At 39.5% G+C, this 18,843-nt stretch overlaps 6 non-coding genes across 6 annotated transcripts; all 6 read left to right on the top strand.

Annotated features, from left to right (window-relative positions):
- Positions 1-2,399: 2,399 nt before the first annotated feature.
- On the top strand, positions 2,400-2,525 carry LOC142576866 (U5 spliceosomal RNA). Its single transcript, XR_012826988.1, has one exon. It is a non-coding gene; the product is annotated as a U5 spliceosomal RNA (small nuclear RNA).
- A 3,139-nt stretch (positions 2,526-5,664) lies between these two features.
- LOC142576865 (U5 spliceosomal RNA) lies at positions 5,665-5,790 on the top strand. Its single transcript, XR_012826987.1, has one exon. It is a non-coding gene; the product is annotated as a U5 spliceosomal RNA (small nuclear RNA).
- Positions 5,791-8,927: 3,137 nt separating this feature from the next.
- LOC142576864 (U5 spliceosomal RNA) lies at positions 8,928-9,053 on the top strand. Its single transcript, XR_012826986.1, has one exon. It is a non-coding gene; the product is annotated as a U5 spliceosomal RNA (small nuclear RNA).
- Positions 9,054-12,190: 3,137 nt separating this feature from the next.
- LOC142576863 (U5 spliceosomal RNA) lies at positions 12,191-12,316 on the top strand. The gene has a single exon (XR_012826985.1). It is a non-coding gene; the product is annotated as a U5 spliceosomal RNA (small nuclear RNA).
- A 3,138-nt stretch (positions 12,317-15,454) lies between these two features.
- On the top strand, positions 15,455-15,580 carry LOC142576892 (U5 spliceosomal RNA). The gene has a single exon (XR_012827011.1). It is a non-coding gene; the product is annotated as a U5 spliceosomal RNA (small nuclear RNA).
- A 3,137-nt stretch (positions 15,581-18,717) lies between these two features.
- On the top strand, positions 18,718-18,843 carry LOC142576890 (U5 spliceosomal RNA). Its single transcript, XR_012827009.1, has one exon. It is a non-coding gene; the product is annotated as a U5 spliceosomal RNA (small nuclear RNA).

Raw genomic sequence — 18,843 nt, 5'->3', positions numbered from 1 at the left:
AATGTGATTCATCTCTCATGAAGCAGGCACATGTAAATAAAAAAAAAACAATGGGACACGCTAAACTACAGAATGGGCGTAGGATCGAACATCTCTACTTTCTATGAAAGAGTTGACGAAGGTACAGTTGAATCATTTGGTACCTATTTTGCCTCCGTAGGGCCTATGGTACATGCACAAGTACATGCTGATGTTCTTTCAGTGAAAATGGCAGAGCGTGACAACAACACTTTTGCATTGCCTCACATAGAAATTGAAGAATTAGTTACAACAGTAAAAATCCCTTCAGTCGCTAAGGCGGCAGAACCAGATGCACTACCTGTTAGGCTGATAAAAAACAACTTTTATATGTTGGGAATCCATCTACTGCATATCTTAAATCATACGTTGGAAAATGAAGTGTATCCTGATGAACTGCAGGTGAAGACGGTCATACCTATCTTTAAGAGTGGTGAGCGATCCGACATAGAAAAATACAGGCTGATACCGCTGCTAAATGCAATCAATAGTTTTTGTAAAGACACTTTGTAAGCGTATACAGCATTTTTAAAAGAAATGTAACATCATCTATCCTAACCAGCATGGCTTCAGGCCCCAAAGATCAACGTCTTCCGCAATTCCTGTTCTAACACAACTCATAAATACTGCACTGCATAATAAATCAGCTATAGTAATTTACTTAGATGTATCCAAAGCTTTCGATGCGGTACATCAGACAATACTGCAACAGAAATTGGAAACTTAGGGTCTGAAATGAAAGATTTGTAATCTAAAAAAACGTTCTTTTTCAAATAGGAAACAATATGTTGCTGTAAACAATCTAACCTCTCTACCACAAAACACTATTTTCTGTGTTCTGCACGGTTCCTTGCTGGGCCTCTGTTTCTTTACAATAACGATCTTCCGTCAGGTCTGAAGGATTCTGAAGCTATTATGTATATCGATGACACAGCATTACTTTTCACAGGCGATAACTTAGAGGAACTGAATTGTAAATTTAATGAAGAACTTAGCGAAGTATCACAATGGTACATAAGTAATGAGCTGACTCTTTATAACCAGAAAATAAAGTACACCGTGCTTCACTCGCGAATAATATAAATTATCACCACGTTGCATCAATGATTACCAAAACAAGAATGTCCTCAGCGTGTCGCAATGCAAGTAATATCTTGGTGCTGTGTTTGAGTCTGATATGCACTGGAAGCAACAAATTATTAATGTCTGCTCCAAATTAACTCATGGCTGTCATGTATTACAAAGGGCTAGAGAGTGCTTTGGACTTTCGATTTCACGCGTTCTGTATTTCTCATTTGCGCCCAGCGATTTATGCTATTGCCTGTAAACGAGGGGCGAGACATACAAAACATATTGAGACCATGTTTGTCGCCTTCAGTAACGTGCTATTCGTATAATAAATTATTGAAGAAGTACTCACTCCTGTATGTCACTTTTTGAACAGCTGCGCATGTTACCCGTATCAATTTATTTAAATTGAAGATAGCTGAAGTAGTAAATACAATAAATAAGGTCAAATAACGAGCTGCCCCTAACTATGTTCAGATTATCAATGAAAAAACAAGAGCCGCTACAAACAGTCTGTTTACCTTGCCGCCTTCTCATAATACATACAGCCATAGACCTGTACAACGTAAAGGAGCCAACGTGTGTCATGAAGTTCCAAACGAAGTAATGGATACCAATGACATTTTGGCATCGTTAAAACATCTTTCCCTCATTACTACGAAACTATTGGAATGAAGAAGCGTGTAAATAAATTTACAAAAAAGAAAGGAACCAGCTTGTTTTTCTTTTTGATGCCCTGTCAGTGCTTTGGACATTCTTTGGACTTTGGACTCTCTGCTTTGGTCGAATATGCCACAAAGTTATATACTGAAGCTTGCCAATTTTCTTGCGTGTTACTGAAGTGTTTTGTGATTGAGCCCATTCACGAAAAAGTCGGCCAATATTATAGTACTTGTTTAGCGTGCGGACGCATCACTAGCCTTGAAGGCTATGGGTGGGACCAACTGCGTGTGTACTGGATTTTAGAACTAATAATAAAAAGTATCCGGTTAAAAAAAAAGTCCTCCGCAAGCTTTTAAAACTTCGATGTTCAACACCAGATGGCGACTGCTGCGCATGAAAATGGCAGTCGTGCAGTTCAAGCAATCCTGGCTATTTTAACAATGTTATTAGCTTTTAAACGTGAATACGGCAACATGTAAAATTTCTCTATTAACAAGTACATGTAGAAAAGCCCAGTCAGAGATACACTTGCTAAATAATAACAAGAGTTGAGGTTTAAGCATGCACATTTGAGAATAGCTTGAAGGTTCACCTGGCCAAGTAAGTGACACCATTTAGGAGACCAGCCTCGGACAGCATCGGTATCTTCATCGCTCAGGTCTCTCCTCAAATCCACGTATTAATCTTTCGCCTTTTACTAAAGATTACCGTGGGGAGAGACACTCCAATGAGCCTATAGGCCAATTTTTGAGAGGCCTTGCCCGTTTGGGCAGGGCCTACCATTGCAATCAAAAGAAAGACTTACGTTGTTGATTGACGCAGATATCGATGAGCAAGCGTATCTTGTGTTATCGCAGTGGCCGACCGAGCGTAGGTACCCTTCATGTGCCTCATCCCGCAAGAATAGCGTTATTGTCAGAAAAGTGTAACGTGCACCTGCGCGCGCCGTTGTCGATGCACAGATCCGCAACAGCGTGGCGTATAGACGTAAACTGTTCAAAAGAACAATAATAATTTCGGAGAAAACGTTTTAAACAGAAGCAACTCGCGACCCGATACCTCAACTACTCAGAAGATCACATCCTGTGGCATATTAAGCTGCGCAGACTGGCCCTTGCGGTGAGTTGATTGCAGACTATTCATCCGTTATTGTTCCTATTGAGAAACACTGAATTCGGTACAGAGTAATATACTGAGTAAGATAGACTACGTCCGGCTGCGTGAAATATTAGAACGAACAGATATCATTACGGCATATGATAAACACGTTGATACCGAGTACAGGAAATTTCTAGATATACTTAAATGTGCCGTTGAACGGCGGTCTTTGCCGACCCATAAAGATACAGCTACCCAAAATGTCCTTGGATGAATACTGAAATATTAACTTTGTAAACAGATAAGGATAAATGGTACCACAAATGGTTACAGTTCAGATCAAACGAATATTACATTACTCAATTTAAACGCTATCTAAAACTATCTATGTTTCCTATGAGGAAAAGCAAAAAAACAATGTGATTCATCTCTCATGAAGCAGGCACATGTAAATAAAAAAAAAAAACAATGGGACACGCTAAACTACAGAATGGGCGTAGGATCGAACATCTCTACTTTCTATGAAACAGTTGACGAAGGTACAGTTGAATCATTTGGTACCTATTTTGCCTCCGTAGGGCCTATGGTACATGCACAAGTACATGCTGATGTTCTTTCAGTGAAAATGGCAGAGCGTGACAACAACACTTTTGCATTGCCTCACATAGAAATTGAAGAATTAGTTACAACAGTAAAAATCCCTTCAGTCGCTAAGGCGGCAGAACCAGATGCACTACCTGTTAGGCTGATAAAAAACAACTTTTATATGTTGGGAATCCATCTACTGCATATCTTAAATCATACGTTGGAAAATGAAGTGTATCCTGATGAACTGCAGGTGAAGACGGTCATACCTATCTTTAAGAGTGGTGAGCGATCCGACATAGAAAAATACAGGCTGATACCGCTGCTAAATGCAATCAATAGTTTTTGTAAAGACACTTTGTAAGCGTATACAGCATTTTTAAAAGAAATGTAACATCATCTATCCTAACCAGCATGGCTTCAGGCCCCAAAGATCAACGTCTTCCGCAATTCCTGTTCTAACACAACTCATAAATACTGCACTGCATAATAAATCAGCTATAGTAATTTACTTAGATGTATCCAAAGCTTTCGATGCGGTACATCAGACAATACTGCAACAGAAATTGGAAACTTAGGGTCTGAAATGAAAGATTTGTAATCTAAAAAAACGTTCTTTTTCAAATAGGAAACAATATGTTGCTGTAAACAATCTAACCTCTCTACCACAAAACACTATTTTCTGTGTTCTGCACGGTTCCTTGCTGGGCCTCTGTTTCTTTACAATAACGATCTTCCGTCAGGTCTGAAGGATTCTGAAGCTATTATGTATATCGATGACACAGCATTACTTTTCACAGGCGATAACTTAGAGGAACTGAATTGTAAATTTAATGAAGAACTTAGCGAAGTATCACAATGGTACATAAGTAATGAGCTGACTCTTTATAACCAGAAAATAAAGTACACCGTGCTTCACTCGCGAATAATATAAATTATCACCACGTTGCATCAATGATTACCAAAACAAGAATGTCCTCAGCGTGTCGCAATGCAAGTAATATCTTGGTGCTGTGTTTGAGTCTGATATGCACTGGAAGCAACAAATTATTAATGTCTGCTCCAAATTAACTCATGGCTGTCATGTATTACAAAGGGCTAGAGAGTGCTTTGGACTTTCGATTTCACGCGTTCTGTATTTCTCATTTGCGCCCAGCGATTTATGCTATTGCCTGTAAACGAGGGGCGAGACATACAAAACATATTGAGACCATGTTTGTCGCCTTCAGTAACGTGCTATTCGTATAATAAATTATTGAAGAAGTACTCACTCCTGTATGTCACTTTTTGAACAGCTACGCATGTTACCCGTATCAATTTATTTAAATTGAAGATAGCTGAAGTAGTAAATACAATAAATAAGGTCAAATAACGAGCTGCCCCTAACTATGTTCAGATTATCAATGAAAAAACAAGAGCCGCTACAAACAGTCTGTTTACCTTGCCGCCTTCTCATAATACATACAGCCATAGACCTGTACAACGTAAAGGAGCCAACGTGTGTCATGAAGTTCCAAACGAAGTAATGGATACCAATGACATTTTGGCATCGTTAAAACATCTTTCCCTCATTACTACGAAACTATTGGAATGAAGAAGCGTGTAAATAAATTTACAAAAAAGAAAGGAACCAGCTTGTTTTTCTTTTTGATGCCCTGTCAGTGCTTTGGACATTCTTTGGACTTTGGACTCTCTGCTTTGGTCGAATATGCCACAAAGTTATATACTGAAGCTTGCCAATTTTCTTGCGTGTTACTGAAGTGTTTTGTGATTGAGCCCATTCACGAAAAAGTCGGCCAATATTATAGTACTTGTTTAGCGTGCGGACGCATCACTAGCCTTGAAGGCTATGGGTGGGACCAACTGCGTGTGTACTGGATTTTAGAACTAATAATAAAAAGTATCCGGTTACAAAAAAAGTCCTCCGCAAGCTTTTAAAACTTCGATGTTCAACACCAGATGGCGACTGCTGCGCATGAAAATGGCAGTCGTGCAGTTCAAGCAATCCTGGCTATTTTAACAATGTTATTAGCTTTTAAACGTGAATACGGCAACATGTAAAATTTCTCTATTAACAAGTACATGTAGAAAAGCCCAGTCAGAGATACACTTGCTAAATAATAACAAGAGTTGAGGTTTAAGCATGCACATTTGAGAATAGCTTGAAGGTTCACCTGGCCAAGTAAGTGACACCATTTAGGAGACCAGCCTCGGACAGCATGGGTATCTTCATCGCTCAGGTCTCTCCTCAAATCCACGTATTAATCTTTCGCCTTTTACTAAAGATTACCGTGGGGAGAGACACTCCAATGAGCCTATAGGCCAATTTTTGAGAGGCCTTGCCCGTTTGGGCAGGGCCTACCATTGCAATCAAAAGAAAGACTTACGTTGTTGATTGACGCAGATATCGATGAGCAAGCGTATCTTGTGTTATCGCAGTGGCCGACCGAGCGTAGGTACCCTTCATGTGCCTCATCCCGCAAGAATAGCGTTATTGTCAGAAAAGTGTAACGTGCACCTGCGCGCGCCGTTGTCGATGCACAGATCCGCAACAGCGTGGCGTATAGACGTAAACTGTTCAAAAGAACAATAATAATTTCGGAGAAAACGTTTTAAACAGAAGCAACTCGCGACCCGATACCTCAACTACTCAGAAGATCACATCCTGTGGCATATTAAGCTGCGCAGACTGGCCCTTGCGGTGAGTTGATTGCAGACTATTCATCCGTTATTGTTCCTATTGAGAAACACTGAATTCGGTACAGAGTAATATACTGAGTAAGATAGACTACGTCCGGCTGCGTGAAATATTAGAACGAACAGATATCATTACGGCATATGATAAACACGTTGATACCGAGTACAGGAAATTTCTAGATATACTTAAATGTGCCGTTGAACGGCGGTCTTTGCCGACCCATAAAGATACAGCTACCCAAAGTGTCCTTGGATGAATACTGAAATATTAACTTTGTAAACAGATAAGGATAAATGGTACCACAAATGGTTACAGTTCAGATCAAACGAATATTACATTACTCAATTTAAACGCTATCTAAAACTATCTATGTTTCCTATGAGGAAAAGCAAAAAAACAATGTGATTCATCTCTCATGAAGCAGGCACATGTAAATAAAAAAAAAACAATGGGACACGCTAAACTACAGAATGGGCGTAGGATCGAACATCTCTACTTTCTATGAAACAGTTGACGAAGGTACAGTTGAATCATTTGGTACCTATTTTGCCTCCGTAGGGCCTATGGTACATGCACAAGTACATGCTGATGTTCTTTCAGTGAAAATGGCAGAGCGTGACAACAACACTTTTGCATTGCCTCACATAGAAATTGAAGAATTAGTTACAACAGTAAAAATCCCTTCAGTCGCTAAGGCGGCAGAACCAGATGCACTACCTGTTAGGCTGATAAAAAACAACTTTTATATGTTGGGAATCCATCTACTGCATATCTTAAATCATACGTTGGAAAATGAAGTGTATCCTGATGAACTGCAGGTGAAGACGGTCATACCTATCTTTAAGAGTGGTGAGCGATCCGACATAGAAAAATACAGGCTGATACCGCTGCTAAATGCAATCAATAGTTTTTGTAAAGACACTTTGTAAGCGTATACAGCATTTTTAAAAGAAATGTAACATCATCTATCCTAACCAGCATGGCTTCAGGCTCCAAAGATCAACGTCTTCCGCAATTCCTGTTCTAACACAACTCATAAATACTGCACTGCATAATAAACCAGCTATAGTAATTTACTTAGATGTATCCAAAGCTTTCGATGCGGTACATCAGACAATACTGCAACAGAAATTGGAAACTTAGGGTCTGAAATGAAAGATTTGTAATCTAAAAAAACGTTCTTTTTCAAATAGGAAACAATATGTTGCTGTAAACAATCTAACCTCTATACCACAAAACACTATTTTCTGTGTTCTGCACGGTTCCTTGCTGGGCCTCTGTTTCTTTACAATAACGATCTTCCGTCAGGTCTGAAGGATTCTGAAGCTATTATGTATATCGATGACACAGCATTACTTTTCACAGGCGATAACTTAGAGGAACTGAATTGTAAATTTAATGAAGAACTTAGCGAAGTATCACAATGGTACATAAGTAATGAGCTGACTCTTTATAACCAGAAAGTAAAGTACACCGTGCTTCACTCGCGAATAATATAAATTATCACCACGTTGCATCAATGATTACCAAAACAAGAATGTCCTCAGCGTGTCGCAATGCAAGTAATATCTTGGTGCTGTGTTTGAGTCTGATATGCACTGGAAGCAACAAATTATTAATGTCTGCTCCAAATTAACTCATGGCTGTCATGTATTACAAAGGGCTAGAGAGTGCTTTGGACTTTCGATTTCACGCGATCTGTATTTCTCATTTGCGCCCAGCGATTTATGCTATTGCCTGTAAACGAGGGGCGAGACATACAAAACATATTGAGACCATGTTTGTCGCCTTCAATAACGTGCTATTCGTATAATAAATTATTGAAGAAGTACTCACTCCTGTATGTCACTTTTTGAACAGCTACGCATGTTACCCGTATCAATTTATTTAAATTGAAGATAGCTGAAGTAGTAAATACAATAAATAAGGTCAAATAACGAGCTGCCCCTAACTATGTTCAGATTATCAATGAAAAAACAAGAGCCGCTTCAAACAGTCTGTTTACCTTGCCGCCTTCTCATAATACATACAGCCATAGACCTGTACAACGTAAAGGAGCCAACGTGTGTCATGAAGTTCCAAACGAAGTAATGGATACCAATGACATTTTGGCATCGTTAAAACATCTTTCCCTCATTACTACGAAGCTATTGGAATGAAGAAGCGTGTAAATAAATTTACAAAAAAGAAAGGAACCAGCTTGTTTTTCTTTTTGATGCCCTGTCAGTGCTTTGGACATTCTTTGGACTTTGGACTCTCTGCTTTGGTCGAATATGCCACAAAGTTATATACTGAAGCTTGCCAATTTTCTTGCGTGTTACTGAAGTGTTTTGTGATTGAGCCCATTCACGAAAAAGCCGGCCAATGTTATAGTACTTATTTAGCGTGCGGACGCATCACTAGCCTTGAAGGCTATGGGTGGGACCAACTGCGTGTGTACTGGATTTTAGAACTAATAATAAAAAGTATCCGGTTAAAAAAAAAGTCCTCCGCAAGCTTTTAAAACTTCGATGTTCAACACCAGATGGCGACTGCTGCGCATGAAAATGGCAGTCGTGCAGTTCAAGCAATCCTGGCTATTTTAACAATGTTATTAGCTTTTAAACGTGAATACGGCAACATGTAAAATTTCTCTATTAACAAGTACATGTAGAAAAGCCCAGTCAGAGATACACTTGCTAAATAATAACAAGAGTTGAGGTTTAAGCATGCAAATTTGAGAATAGCTTGAAGGTTCACCTGGCCAAGTAAGTGACACCATTTAGGAGACCAGCCTCGGACAGCATCGGTATCTTCATCGCTCAGGTCTCTCCTCAAATCCACGTATTAATCTTTCGCCTTTTACTAAAGATTACCGTGGGGAGAGACACTCCAATGAGCCTATAGGCCAATTTTTGAGAGGCCTTGCCCGTTTGGGCAGGGCCTACCATTGCAATCAAAAGAAAGACTTACGTTGTTGATTGACGCAGATATCGATGAGCAAGCGTATCTTGTGTTATCGCAGTGGCCGACCGAGCGTAGGTACCCTTCATGTGCCTCATCCCGCAAGAATAGCGTTATTGTCAGAAAAGTGTAACGTGCACCTGCGCGCGCCGTTGTCGATGCACAGATCCGCAACAGCGTGGCGTATAGACGTAAACTGTTCAAAAGAACAATAATAATTTCGGAGAAAACGTTTTAAACAGAAGCAACTCGCGACCCGATACCTCAACTACTCAGAAGATCACATCCTGTGGCATATTAAGCTGCGCAGACTGGCCCTTGCGGTGAGTTGATTGCAGACTATTCATCCGTTATTGTTCCTATTGAGAAACACTGAATTCGGTACAGAGTAATATACTGAGTAAGATAGACTACGTCCGGCTGCGTGAAATATTAGAACGAACAGATATCATTACGGCATATGATAAACACGTTGATACCGAGTACAGGAAATTTCTAGATATACTTAAATGTGCCGTTGAACGGCGGTCTTTGCCGACCCATAAAGATACAGCTACCCAAAGTGTCCTTGGATGAATACTGAAATATTAACTTTGTAAACAGATAAGGATAAATGGTACCACAAATGGTTACAGTTCAGATCAAACGAATATTACATTACTCAATTTAAACGCTATCTAAAACTATCTATGTTTCCTATGAGGAAAAGCAAAAAAACAATGTGATTCATCTCTCATGAAGCAGGCACATGTAAATAAAAAAAAAACAATGGGACACGCTAAACTACAGAATGGGCGTAGGATCGAACATCTCTACTTTCTATGAAACAGTTGACGAAGGTACAGTTGAATCATTTGGTACCTATTTTGCCTCCGTAGGGCCTATGGTACATGCACAAGTACATGCTGATGTTCTTTCAGTGAAAATGGCAGAGCGTGACAACAACACTTTTGCATTGCCTCACATAGAAATTGAAGAATTAGTTACAACAGTAAAAATCCCTTCAGTCGCTAAGGCGGCAGAACCAGATGCACTACCTGTTAGGCTGATAAAAAACAACTTTTATATGTTGGGAATCCATCTACTGCATATCTTAAATCATACGTTGGAAAATGAAGTGTATCCTGATGAACTGCAGGTGAAGACGGTCATACCTATCTTTAAGAGTGGTGAGCGATCCGACATAGAAAAATACAGGCTGATACCGCTGCTAAATGCAATCAATAGTTTTTGTAAAGACACTTTGTAAGCGTATACAGCATTTTTAAAAGAAATGTAACATCATCTATCCTAACCAGCATGGCTTCAGGCCCCAAAGATCAACGTCTTCCGCAATTCCTGTTCTAACACAACTCATAAATACTGCACTGCATAATAAACCAGCTATAGTAATTTACTTAGATGTATCCAAAGCTTTCGATGCGGTACATCAGACAATACTGCAACAGAAATTGGAAACTTAGGGTCTGAAATGAAAGATTTGTAATCTAAAAAAACGTTCTTTTTCAAATAGGAAACAATATGTTGCTGTAAACAATCTAACCTCTCTACCACAAAACACTATTTTCTGTGTTCTGCACGGTTCCTTGCTGGGCCTCTGTTTCTTTACAATAACGATCTTCCGTCAGGTCTGAAGGATTCTGAAGCTATTATGTATATCGATGACACAGCATTACTTTTCACAGGCGATAACTTAGAGGAACTGAATTGTAAATTTAATGAAGAACTTAGCGAAGTATCACAATGGTACATAAGTAATGAGCTGACTCTTTATAACCAGAAAATAAAGTACACCGTGCTTCACTCGCGAATAATATAAATTATCACCACGTTGCATCAATGATTACCAAAACAAGAATGTCCTCAGCGTGTCGCAATGCAAGTAATATCTTGGTGCTGTGTTTGAGTCTGATATGCACTGGAAGCAACAAATTATTAATGTCTGCTCCAAATTAACTCATGGCTGTCATGTATTACAAAGGGCTAGAGAGTGCTTTGGACTTTCGATTTCACGCGTTCTGTATTTCTCATTTGCGCCCAGCGATTTATGCTATTGCCTGTAAACGAGGGGCGAGACATACAAAACATATTGAGACCATGTTTGTCGCCTTCAATAACGTGCTATTCGTATAATAAATTATTGAAGAAGTACTCACTCCTGTATGTCACTTTTTGAACAGCTACGCATGTTACCCGTATCAATTTATTTAAATTGAAGATAGCTGAAGTAGTAAATACAATAAATAAGGTCAAATAACGAGCTGCCCCTAACTATGTTCAGATTATCAATGAAAAAACAAGAGCCGCTACAAACAGTCTGTTTACCTTGCCGCCTTCTCATAATACATACAGCCATAGACCTGTACAACGTAAAGGAGCCAACGTGTGTCATGAAGTTCCAAACGAAGTAATGGATACCAATGACATTTTGGCATCGTTAAAACATCTTTCCCTCATTACTACGAAGCTATTGGAATGAAGAAGCGTGTAAATAAATTTACAAAAAAGAAAGGAACCAGCTTGTTTTTCTTTTTGATGCCCTGTCAGTGCTTTGGACATTCTTTGGACTTTGGACTCTCTGCTTTGGTCGAATATGCCACAAAGTTATATACTGAAGCTTGCCAATTTTCTTGCGTGTTACTGAAGTGTTTTGTGATTGAGCCCATTCACGAAAAAGCCGGCCAATATTATAGTACTTGTTTAGCGTGCGGACGCATCACTAGCCTTGAAGGCTATGGGTGGGACCAACTGCGTGTGTACTGGATTTTAGAACTAATAATAAAAAGTATCCGGTTAAAAAAAAAGTCCTCCGCAAGCTTTTAAAACTTCGATGTTCAACACCAGATGGCGACTGCTGCGCATGAAAATGGCAGTCGTGCAGTTCAAGCAATCCTGGCTATTTTAACAATGTTATTAGCTTTTAAACGTGAATACGGCAACATGTAAAATTTCTCTATTAACAAGTACATGTAGAAAAGCCCAGTCAGAGATACACTTGCTAAATAATAACAAGAGTTGAGGTTTAAGCATGCAAATTTGAGAATAGCTTGAAGGTTCACCTGGCCAAGTAAGTGACACCATTTAGGAGACCAGCCTCGGACAGCATCGGTATCTTCATCGCTCAGGTCTCTCCTCAAATCCACGTATTAATCTTTCGCCTTTTACTAAAGATTACCGTGGGGAGAGACACTCCAATGAGCCTATAGGCCAATTTTTGAGAGGCCTTGCCCGTTTGGGCAGGGCCTACCATTGCAATCAAAAGAAAGACTTACGTTGTTGATTGACGCAGATATCGATGAGCAAGCGTATCTTGTGTTATCGCAGTGGCCGACCGAGCGTAGGTACCCTTCATGTGCCTCATCCCGCAAGAATAGCGTTATTGTCAGAAAAGTGTAACGTGCACCTGCGCGCGCCGTTGTCGATGCACAGATCCGCAACAGCGTGGCGTATAGACGTAAACTGTTCAAAAGAACAATAATAATTTCGGAGAAAACGTTTTAAACAGAAGCAACTCGCGACCCGATACCTCAACTACTCAGAAGATCACATCCTGTGGCATATTAAGCTGCGCAGACTGGCCCTTGCGGTGAGTTGATTGCAGACTATTCATCCGTTATTGTTCCTATTGAGAAACACTGAATTCGGTACAGAGTAATATACTGAGTAAGATAGACTACGTCCGGCTGCGTGAAATATTAGAACGAACAGATATCATTACGGCATATGATAAACACGTTGATACCGAGTACAGGAAATTTCTAGATATACTTAAATGTGCCGTTGAACGGCGGTCTTTGCCGACCCATAAAGATACAGCTACCCAAAGTGTCCTTGGATGAATACTGAAATATTAACTTTGTAAACAGATAAGGATAAATGGTACCACAAATGGTTACAGTTCAGATCAAACGAATATTACATTACTCAATTTAAACGCTATCTAAAACTATCTATGTTTCCTATGAGGAAAAGCAAAAAAACAATGTGATTCATCTCTCATGAAGCAGGCACATGTAAATAAAAAAAAAAACAATGGGACACGCTAAACTACAGAATGGGCGTAGGATCGAACATCTCTACTTTCTATGAAACAGTTGACGAAGGTACAGTTGAATCATTTGGTACCTATTTTGCCTCCGTAGGGCCTATGGTACATGCACAAGTACATGCTGATGTTCTTTCAGTGAAAATGGCAGAGCGTGACAACAACACTTTTGCATTGCCTCACATAGAAATTGAAGAATTAGTTACAACAGTAAAAATCCCTTCAGTCGCTAAGGCGGCAGAACCAGATGCACTACCTGTTAGGCTGATAAAAAACAACTTTTATATGTTGGGAATCCATCTACTGCATATCTTAAATCATACGTTGGAAAATGAAGTGTATCCTGATGAACTGCAGGTGAAGACGGTCATACCTATCTTTAAGAGTGGTGAGCGATCCGACATAGAAAAATACAGGCTGATACCGCTGCTAAATGCAATCAATAGTTTTTGTAAAGACACTTTGTAAGCGTATACAGCATTTTTAAAAGAAATGTAACATCATCTATCCTAACCAGTATGGCTTCAGGCCCCAAAGATCAACGTCTTCCGCAATTCCTGTTCTAACACAACTCATAAATACTGCACTGCATAATAAACCAGCTATAGTAATTTACTTAGATGTATCCAAAGCTTTCGATGCGGTACATCAGACAATACTGCAACAGAAATTGGAAACTTAGGGTCTGAAATGAAAGATTTGTAATCTAAAAAAACGTTCTTTTTCAAATAGGAGACAATATGTTGCTGTAAACAATCTAACCTCTCTACCACAAAACACTATTTTCTGTGTTCTGCACGGTTCCTTGCTGGGCCTCTGTTTCTTTACAATAACGATCTTCCGTCAGGTCTGAAGGATTCTGAAGCTATTATGTATATCGATGACACAGCATTACTTTTCACAGGCGATAACTTAGAGGAACTGAATTGTAAATTTAATGAAGAACTTAGCGAAGTATCACAATGGTACATAAGTAATGAGCTGACTCTTTATAACCAGAAAATAAAGTACACCGTGCTTCACTCGCGAATAATATAAATTATCACCACGTTGCATCAATGATTACCAAAACAAGAATGTCCTCAGCGTGTCGCAATGCAAGTAATATCTTGGTGCTGTGTTTGAGTCTGATATGCACTGGAAGCAACAAATTATTAATGTCTGCTCCAAATTAACTCATGGCTGTCATGTATTACAAAGGGCTAGAGAGTGCTTTGGACTTTCGATTTCACGCGTTCTGTATTTCTCATTTGCGCCCAGCGATTTATGCTATTGCCTGTAAACGAGGGGCGAGACATACAAAACATATTGAGACCATGTTTGTCGCCTTCAATAACGTGCTATTCGTATAATAAATTATTGAAGAAGTACTCACTCCTGTATGTCACTTTTTGAACAGCTACGCATGTTACCCGTATCAATTTATTTAAATTGAAGATAGCTGAAGTAGTAAATACAATAAATAAGGTCAAATAACGAGCTGCCCCTAACTATGTTCAGATTATCAATGAAAAAACAAGAGCCGCTACAAACAGTCTGTTTACCTTGCCGCCTTCTCATAATACATACAGCCATAGACCTGTACAACGTAAAGGAGCCAACGTGTGTCATGAAGTTCCAAACGAAGTAATGGATACCAATGACATTTTGGCATCGTTAAAACATCTTTCCCTCATTACTACGAAGCTATTGGAATGAAGAAGCGTGTAAATAAATTTACAAAAAAGAAAGGAACCAGCTTGTTTTTCTTTTTGATGCCCTGTCAGTGCTTTGGACATTCTTTGGACTTTGGACTCTCTGCTTTGGTCGAATATGCCACAAAGTTATATACTGAAGCTTGCCAATTTTCTTGCGTGTTACTGAAGTGTTTTGTGATTGAGCCCATTCACGAAAAAGTCGGCCAATATTATAGTACTTGTTTAGCGTGCGGACGCATCACTAGCCTTGAACGCTATGGGTGGGACCAACTGCGTGTGTACTGGATTTTAGAACTAATAATAAAAAGTATCCGGTTAAAAAAAAAGTCCTCCGCAAGCTTTTAAAACTTCGATGTTCAACACCAGATGGCGACTGCTGCGCATGAAAATGGCAGTCGTGCAGTTCAAGCAATCCTGGCTATTTTAACAATGTTATTAGCTTTTAAACGTGAATACGGCAACATGTAAAATTTCTCTATTAACAAGTACATGTAGAAAAGCCCAGTCAGAGATACACTTGCTAAATAATAACAAGAGTTGAGGTTTAAGCATGCAAATTTGAGAATAGCTTGAAGGTTCACCTGGCCAAGTAAGTGACACCATTTAGGAGACCAGCCTCGGACAGCATCGGTATCTTCATCGCTCAGGTCTCTCCTCAAATCCACGTATTAATCTTTCGCCTTTTACTAAAGATTACCGTGGGGAGGGACACTCCAATGAGCCTATAGGCCAATTTTTGAGAGGCCTTGCCCGTTTGGGCAGGGCCTACCATTGCAATCAAAAGAAAGACTTACGTTGTTGATTGACGCAGATATCGATGAGCAAGCGTATCTTGTGTTATCGCAGTGGCCGACCGAGCGTAGGTACCCTTCATGTGCCTCATCCCGCAAGAATAGCGTTATTGTCAGAAAAGTGTAACGTGCACCTGCGCGCGCCGTTGTCGATGCACAGATCCGCAACAGCGTGGCGTATAGACGTAAACTGTTCAAAAGAACAATAATAATTTCGGAGAAAACGTTTTAAACAGAAGCAACTCGCGACCCGATACCTCAACTACTCAGAAGATCACATCCTGTGGCATATTAAGCTGCGCAGACTGGCCCTTGCGGTGAGTTGATTGCAGACTATTCATCCGTTATTGTTCCTATTGAGAAACACTGAATTCGGTACAGAGTAATATACTGAGTAAGATAGACTACGTCCGGCTGCGTGAAATATTAGAACGAACAGATATCATTACGGCATATGATAAACACGTTGATACCGAGTACAGGAAATTTCTAGATATACTTAAATGTGCCGTTGAACGGCGGTCTTTGCCGACCCATAAAGATACAGCTACCCAAAGTGTCCTTGGATGAATACTGAAATATTAACTTTGTAAACAGATAAGGATAAATGGTACCACAAATGGTTACAGTTCAGATCAAACGAATATTACATTACTCAATTTAAACGCTATCTAAAACTATCTATGTTTCCTATGAGGAAAAGCAAAAAAACAATGTGATTCATCTCTCATGAAGCAGGCACATGTAAATAAAAAAAAAACAATGGGACACGCTAAACTACAGAATGGGCGTAGGATCGAACATCTCTACTTTCTATGAAACAGTTGACGAAGGTACAGTTGAATCATTTGGTACCTATTTTGCCTCCGTAGGGCCTATGGTACATGCACAAGTACATGCTGATGTTCTTTCAGTGAAAATGGCAGAGCGTGACAACAACACTTTTGCATTGCCTCACATAGAAATTGAAGAATTAGTTACAACAGTAAAAATCCCTTCAGTCGCTAAGGCGGCAGAACCAGATGCACTACCTGTTAGGCTGATAAAAAACAACTTTTATATGTTGGGAATCCATCTACTGCATATCTTAAATCATACGTTGGAAAATGAAGTGTATCCTGATGAACTGCAGGTGAAGACGGTCATACCTATCTTTAAGAGTGGTGAGCGATCCGACATAGAAAAATACAGGCTGATACCGCTGCTAAATGCAATCAATAGTTTTTGTAAAGACACTTTGTAAGCGTATACAGCATTTTTAAAAGAAATGTAACATCATCTATCCTAACCAGCATGGCTTCAGGCCCCAAAGATCAACGTCTTCCGCAATTCCTGTTCTAACACAACTCATAAATACTGCACTGCATAATAAACCAGCTATAGTAATTTACTTAGATGTATCCAAAGCTTTCGATGCGGTACATCAGACAATACTGCAACAGAAATTGGAAACTTAGGGTCTGAAATGAAAGATTTGTAATCTAAAAAAACGTTCTTTTTCAAATAGGAAACAATATGTTGCTGTAAACAATCTAACCTCTCTACCACAAAACACTATTTTCTGTGTTCTGCACGGTTCCTTGCTGGGCCTCTGTTTCTTTACAATAACGATCTTCCGTCAGGTCTGAAGGATTCTGAAGCTATTATGTATATCGATGACACAGCATTACTTTTCACAGGCGATAACTTAGAGGAACTGAATTGTAAATTTAATGAAGAACTTAGCGAAGTATCACAATGGTACATAAGTAATGAGCTGACTCTTTATAACCAGAAAATAAAGTACACCGTGCTTCACTCGCGAATAATATAAATTATCACCACGTTGCATCAATGATTACCAAAACAAGAATGTCCTCAGCGTGTCGCAATGCAAGTAATATCTTGGTGCTGTGTTTGAGTCTGATATGCACTGGAAGCAACAAATTATTAATGTCTGCTCCAAATTAACTCATGGCTGTCATGTATTACAAAGGGCTAGAGAGTGCTTTGGACTTTCGATTTCACGCGTTCTGTATTTCTCATTTGCGCCCAGCGATTTATGCTATTGCCTGTAAACGAGGGGCGAGACATACAAAACATATTGAGACCATGTTTGTCGCCTTCAATAACGTGCTATTCGTATAATAAATTATTGAAGAAGTACTCACTCCTGTATGTCACTTTTTGAACAGCTACGCATGTTACCCGTATCAATTTATTTAAATTGAAGATAGCTGAAGTAGTAAATACAATAAATAAGGTCAAATAACGAGCTGCCCCTAACTATGTTCAGATTATCAATGAAAAAACAAGAGCCGCTACAAACAGTCTGTTTACCTTGCCGCCTTCTCATAATACATACAGCCATAGACCTGTACAACGTAAAGGAGCCAACGTGTGTCATGAAGTTCCAAACGAAGTAATGGATACCAATGACATTTTGGCATCGTTAAAACATCTTTCCCTCATTACTACGAAACTATTGGAATGAAGAAGCGTGTAAATAAATTTACAAAAAAGAAAGGAACCAGCTTGTTTTTCTTTTTGATGCCCTGTCAGTGCTTTGGACATTCTTTGGACTTTGGACTCTCTGCTTTGGTCGAATATGCCACAAAGTTATATACTGAAGCTTGCCAATTTTCTTGCGTGTTACTGAAGTGTTTTGTGATTGAGCCCATTCACGAAAAAGTCGGCCAATATTATAGTACTTGTTTAGCGTGCGGACGCATCACTAGCCTTGAAGGCTATGGGTGGGACCAACTGCGTGTGTACTGGATTTTAGAACTAATAATAAAAAGTATCCGGTTAAAAAAAAAGTCCTCCGCAAGCTTTTAAAACTTCGATGTTCAACACCAGATGGCGACTGCTGCGCATGAAAATGGCAGTCGTGCAGTTCAAGCAATCCTGGCTATTTTAACAATGTTATTAGCTTTTAAACGTGAATACGGCAACATGTAAAATTTCTCTATTAACAAGTACATGTAGAAAAGCCCAGTCAGAGATACACTTGCTAAATAATAACAAGAGTTGAGGTTTAAGCATGCAAATTTGAGAATAGCTTGAAGGTTCACCTGGCCAAGTAAGTGACACCATTTAGGAGACCAGCCTCGGACAGCATCGGTATCTTCATCGCTCAGGTCTCTCCTCAAATCCACGTATTAATCTTTCGCCTTTTACTAAAGATTACCGTGGGGAGGGACACTCCAATGAGCCTATAGGCCAATTTTTGAGAGGCCTTGCCCGTTTGGGCAGGGC

The sequence above is a fragment of the Dermacentor variabilis genome, chromosome 3, assembly GCF_050947875.1.
Source record: "Dermacentor variabilis isolate Ectoservices chromosome 3, ASM5094787v1, whole genome shotgun sequence".
Classification (NCBI taxonomy): domain Eukaryota; kingdom Metazoa; phylum Arthropoda; class Arachnida; order Ixodida; family Ixodidae; genus Dermacentor; species Dermacentor variabilis.
This window is presented reverse-complemented; position numbering and strand designations above follow the sequence as displayed.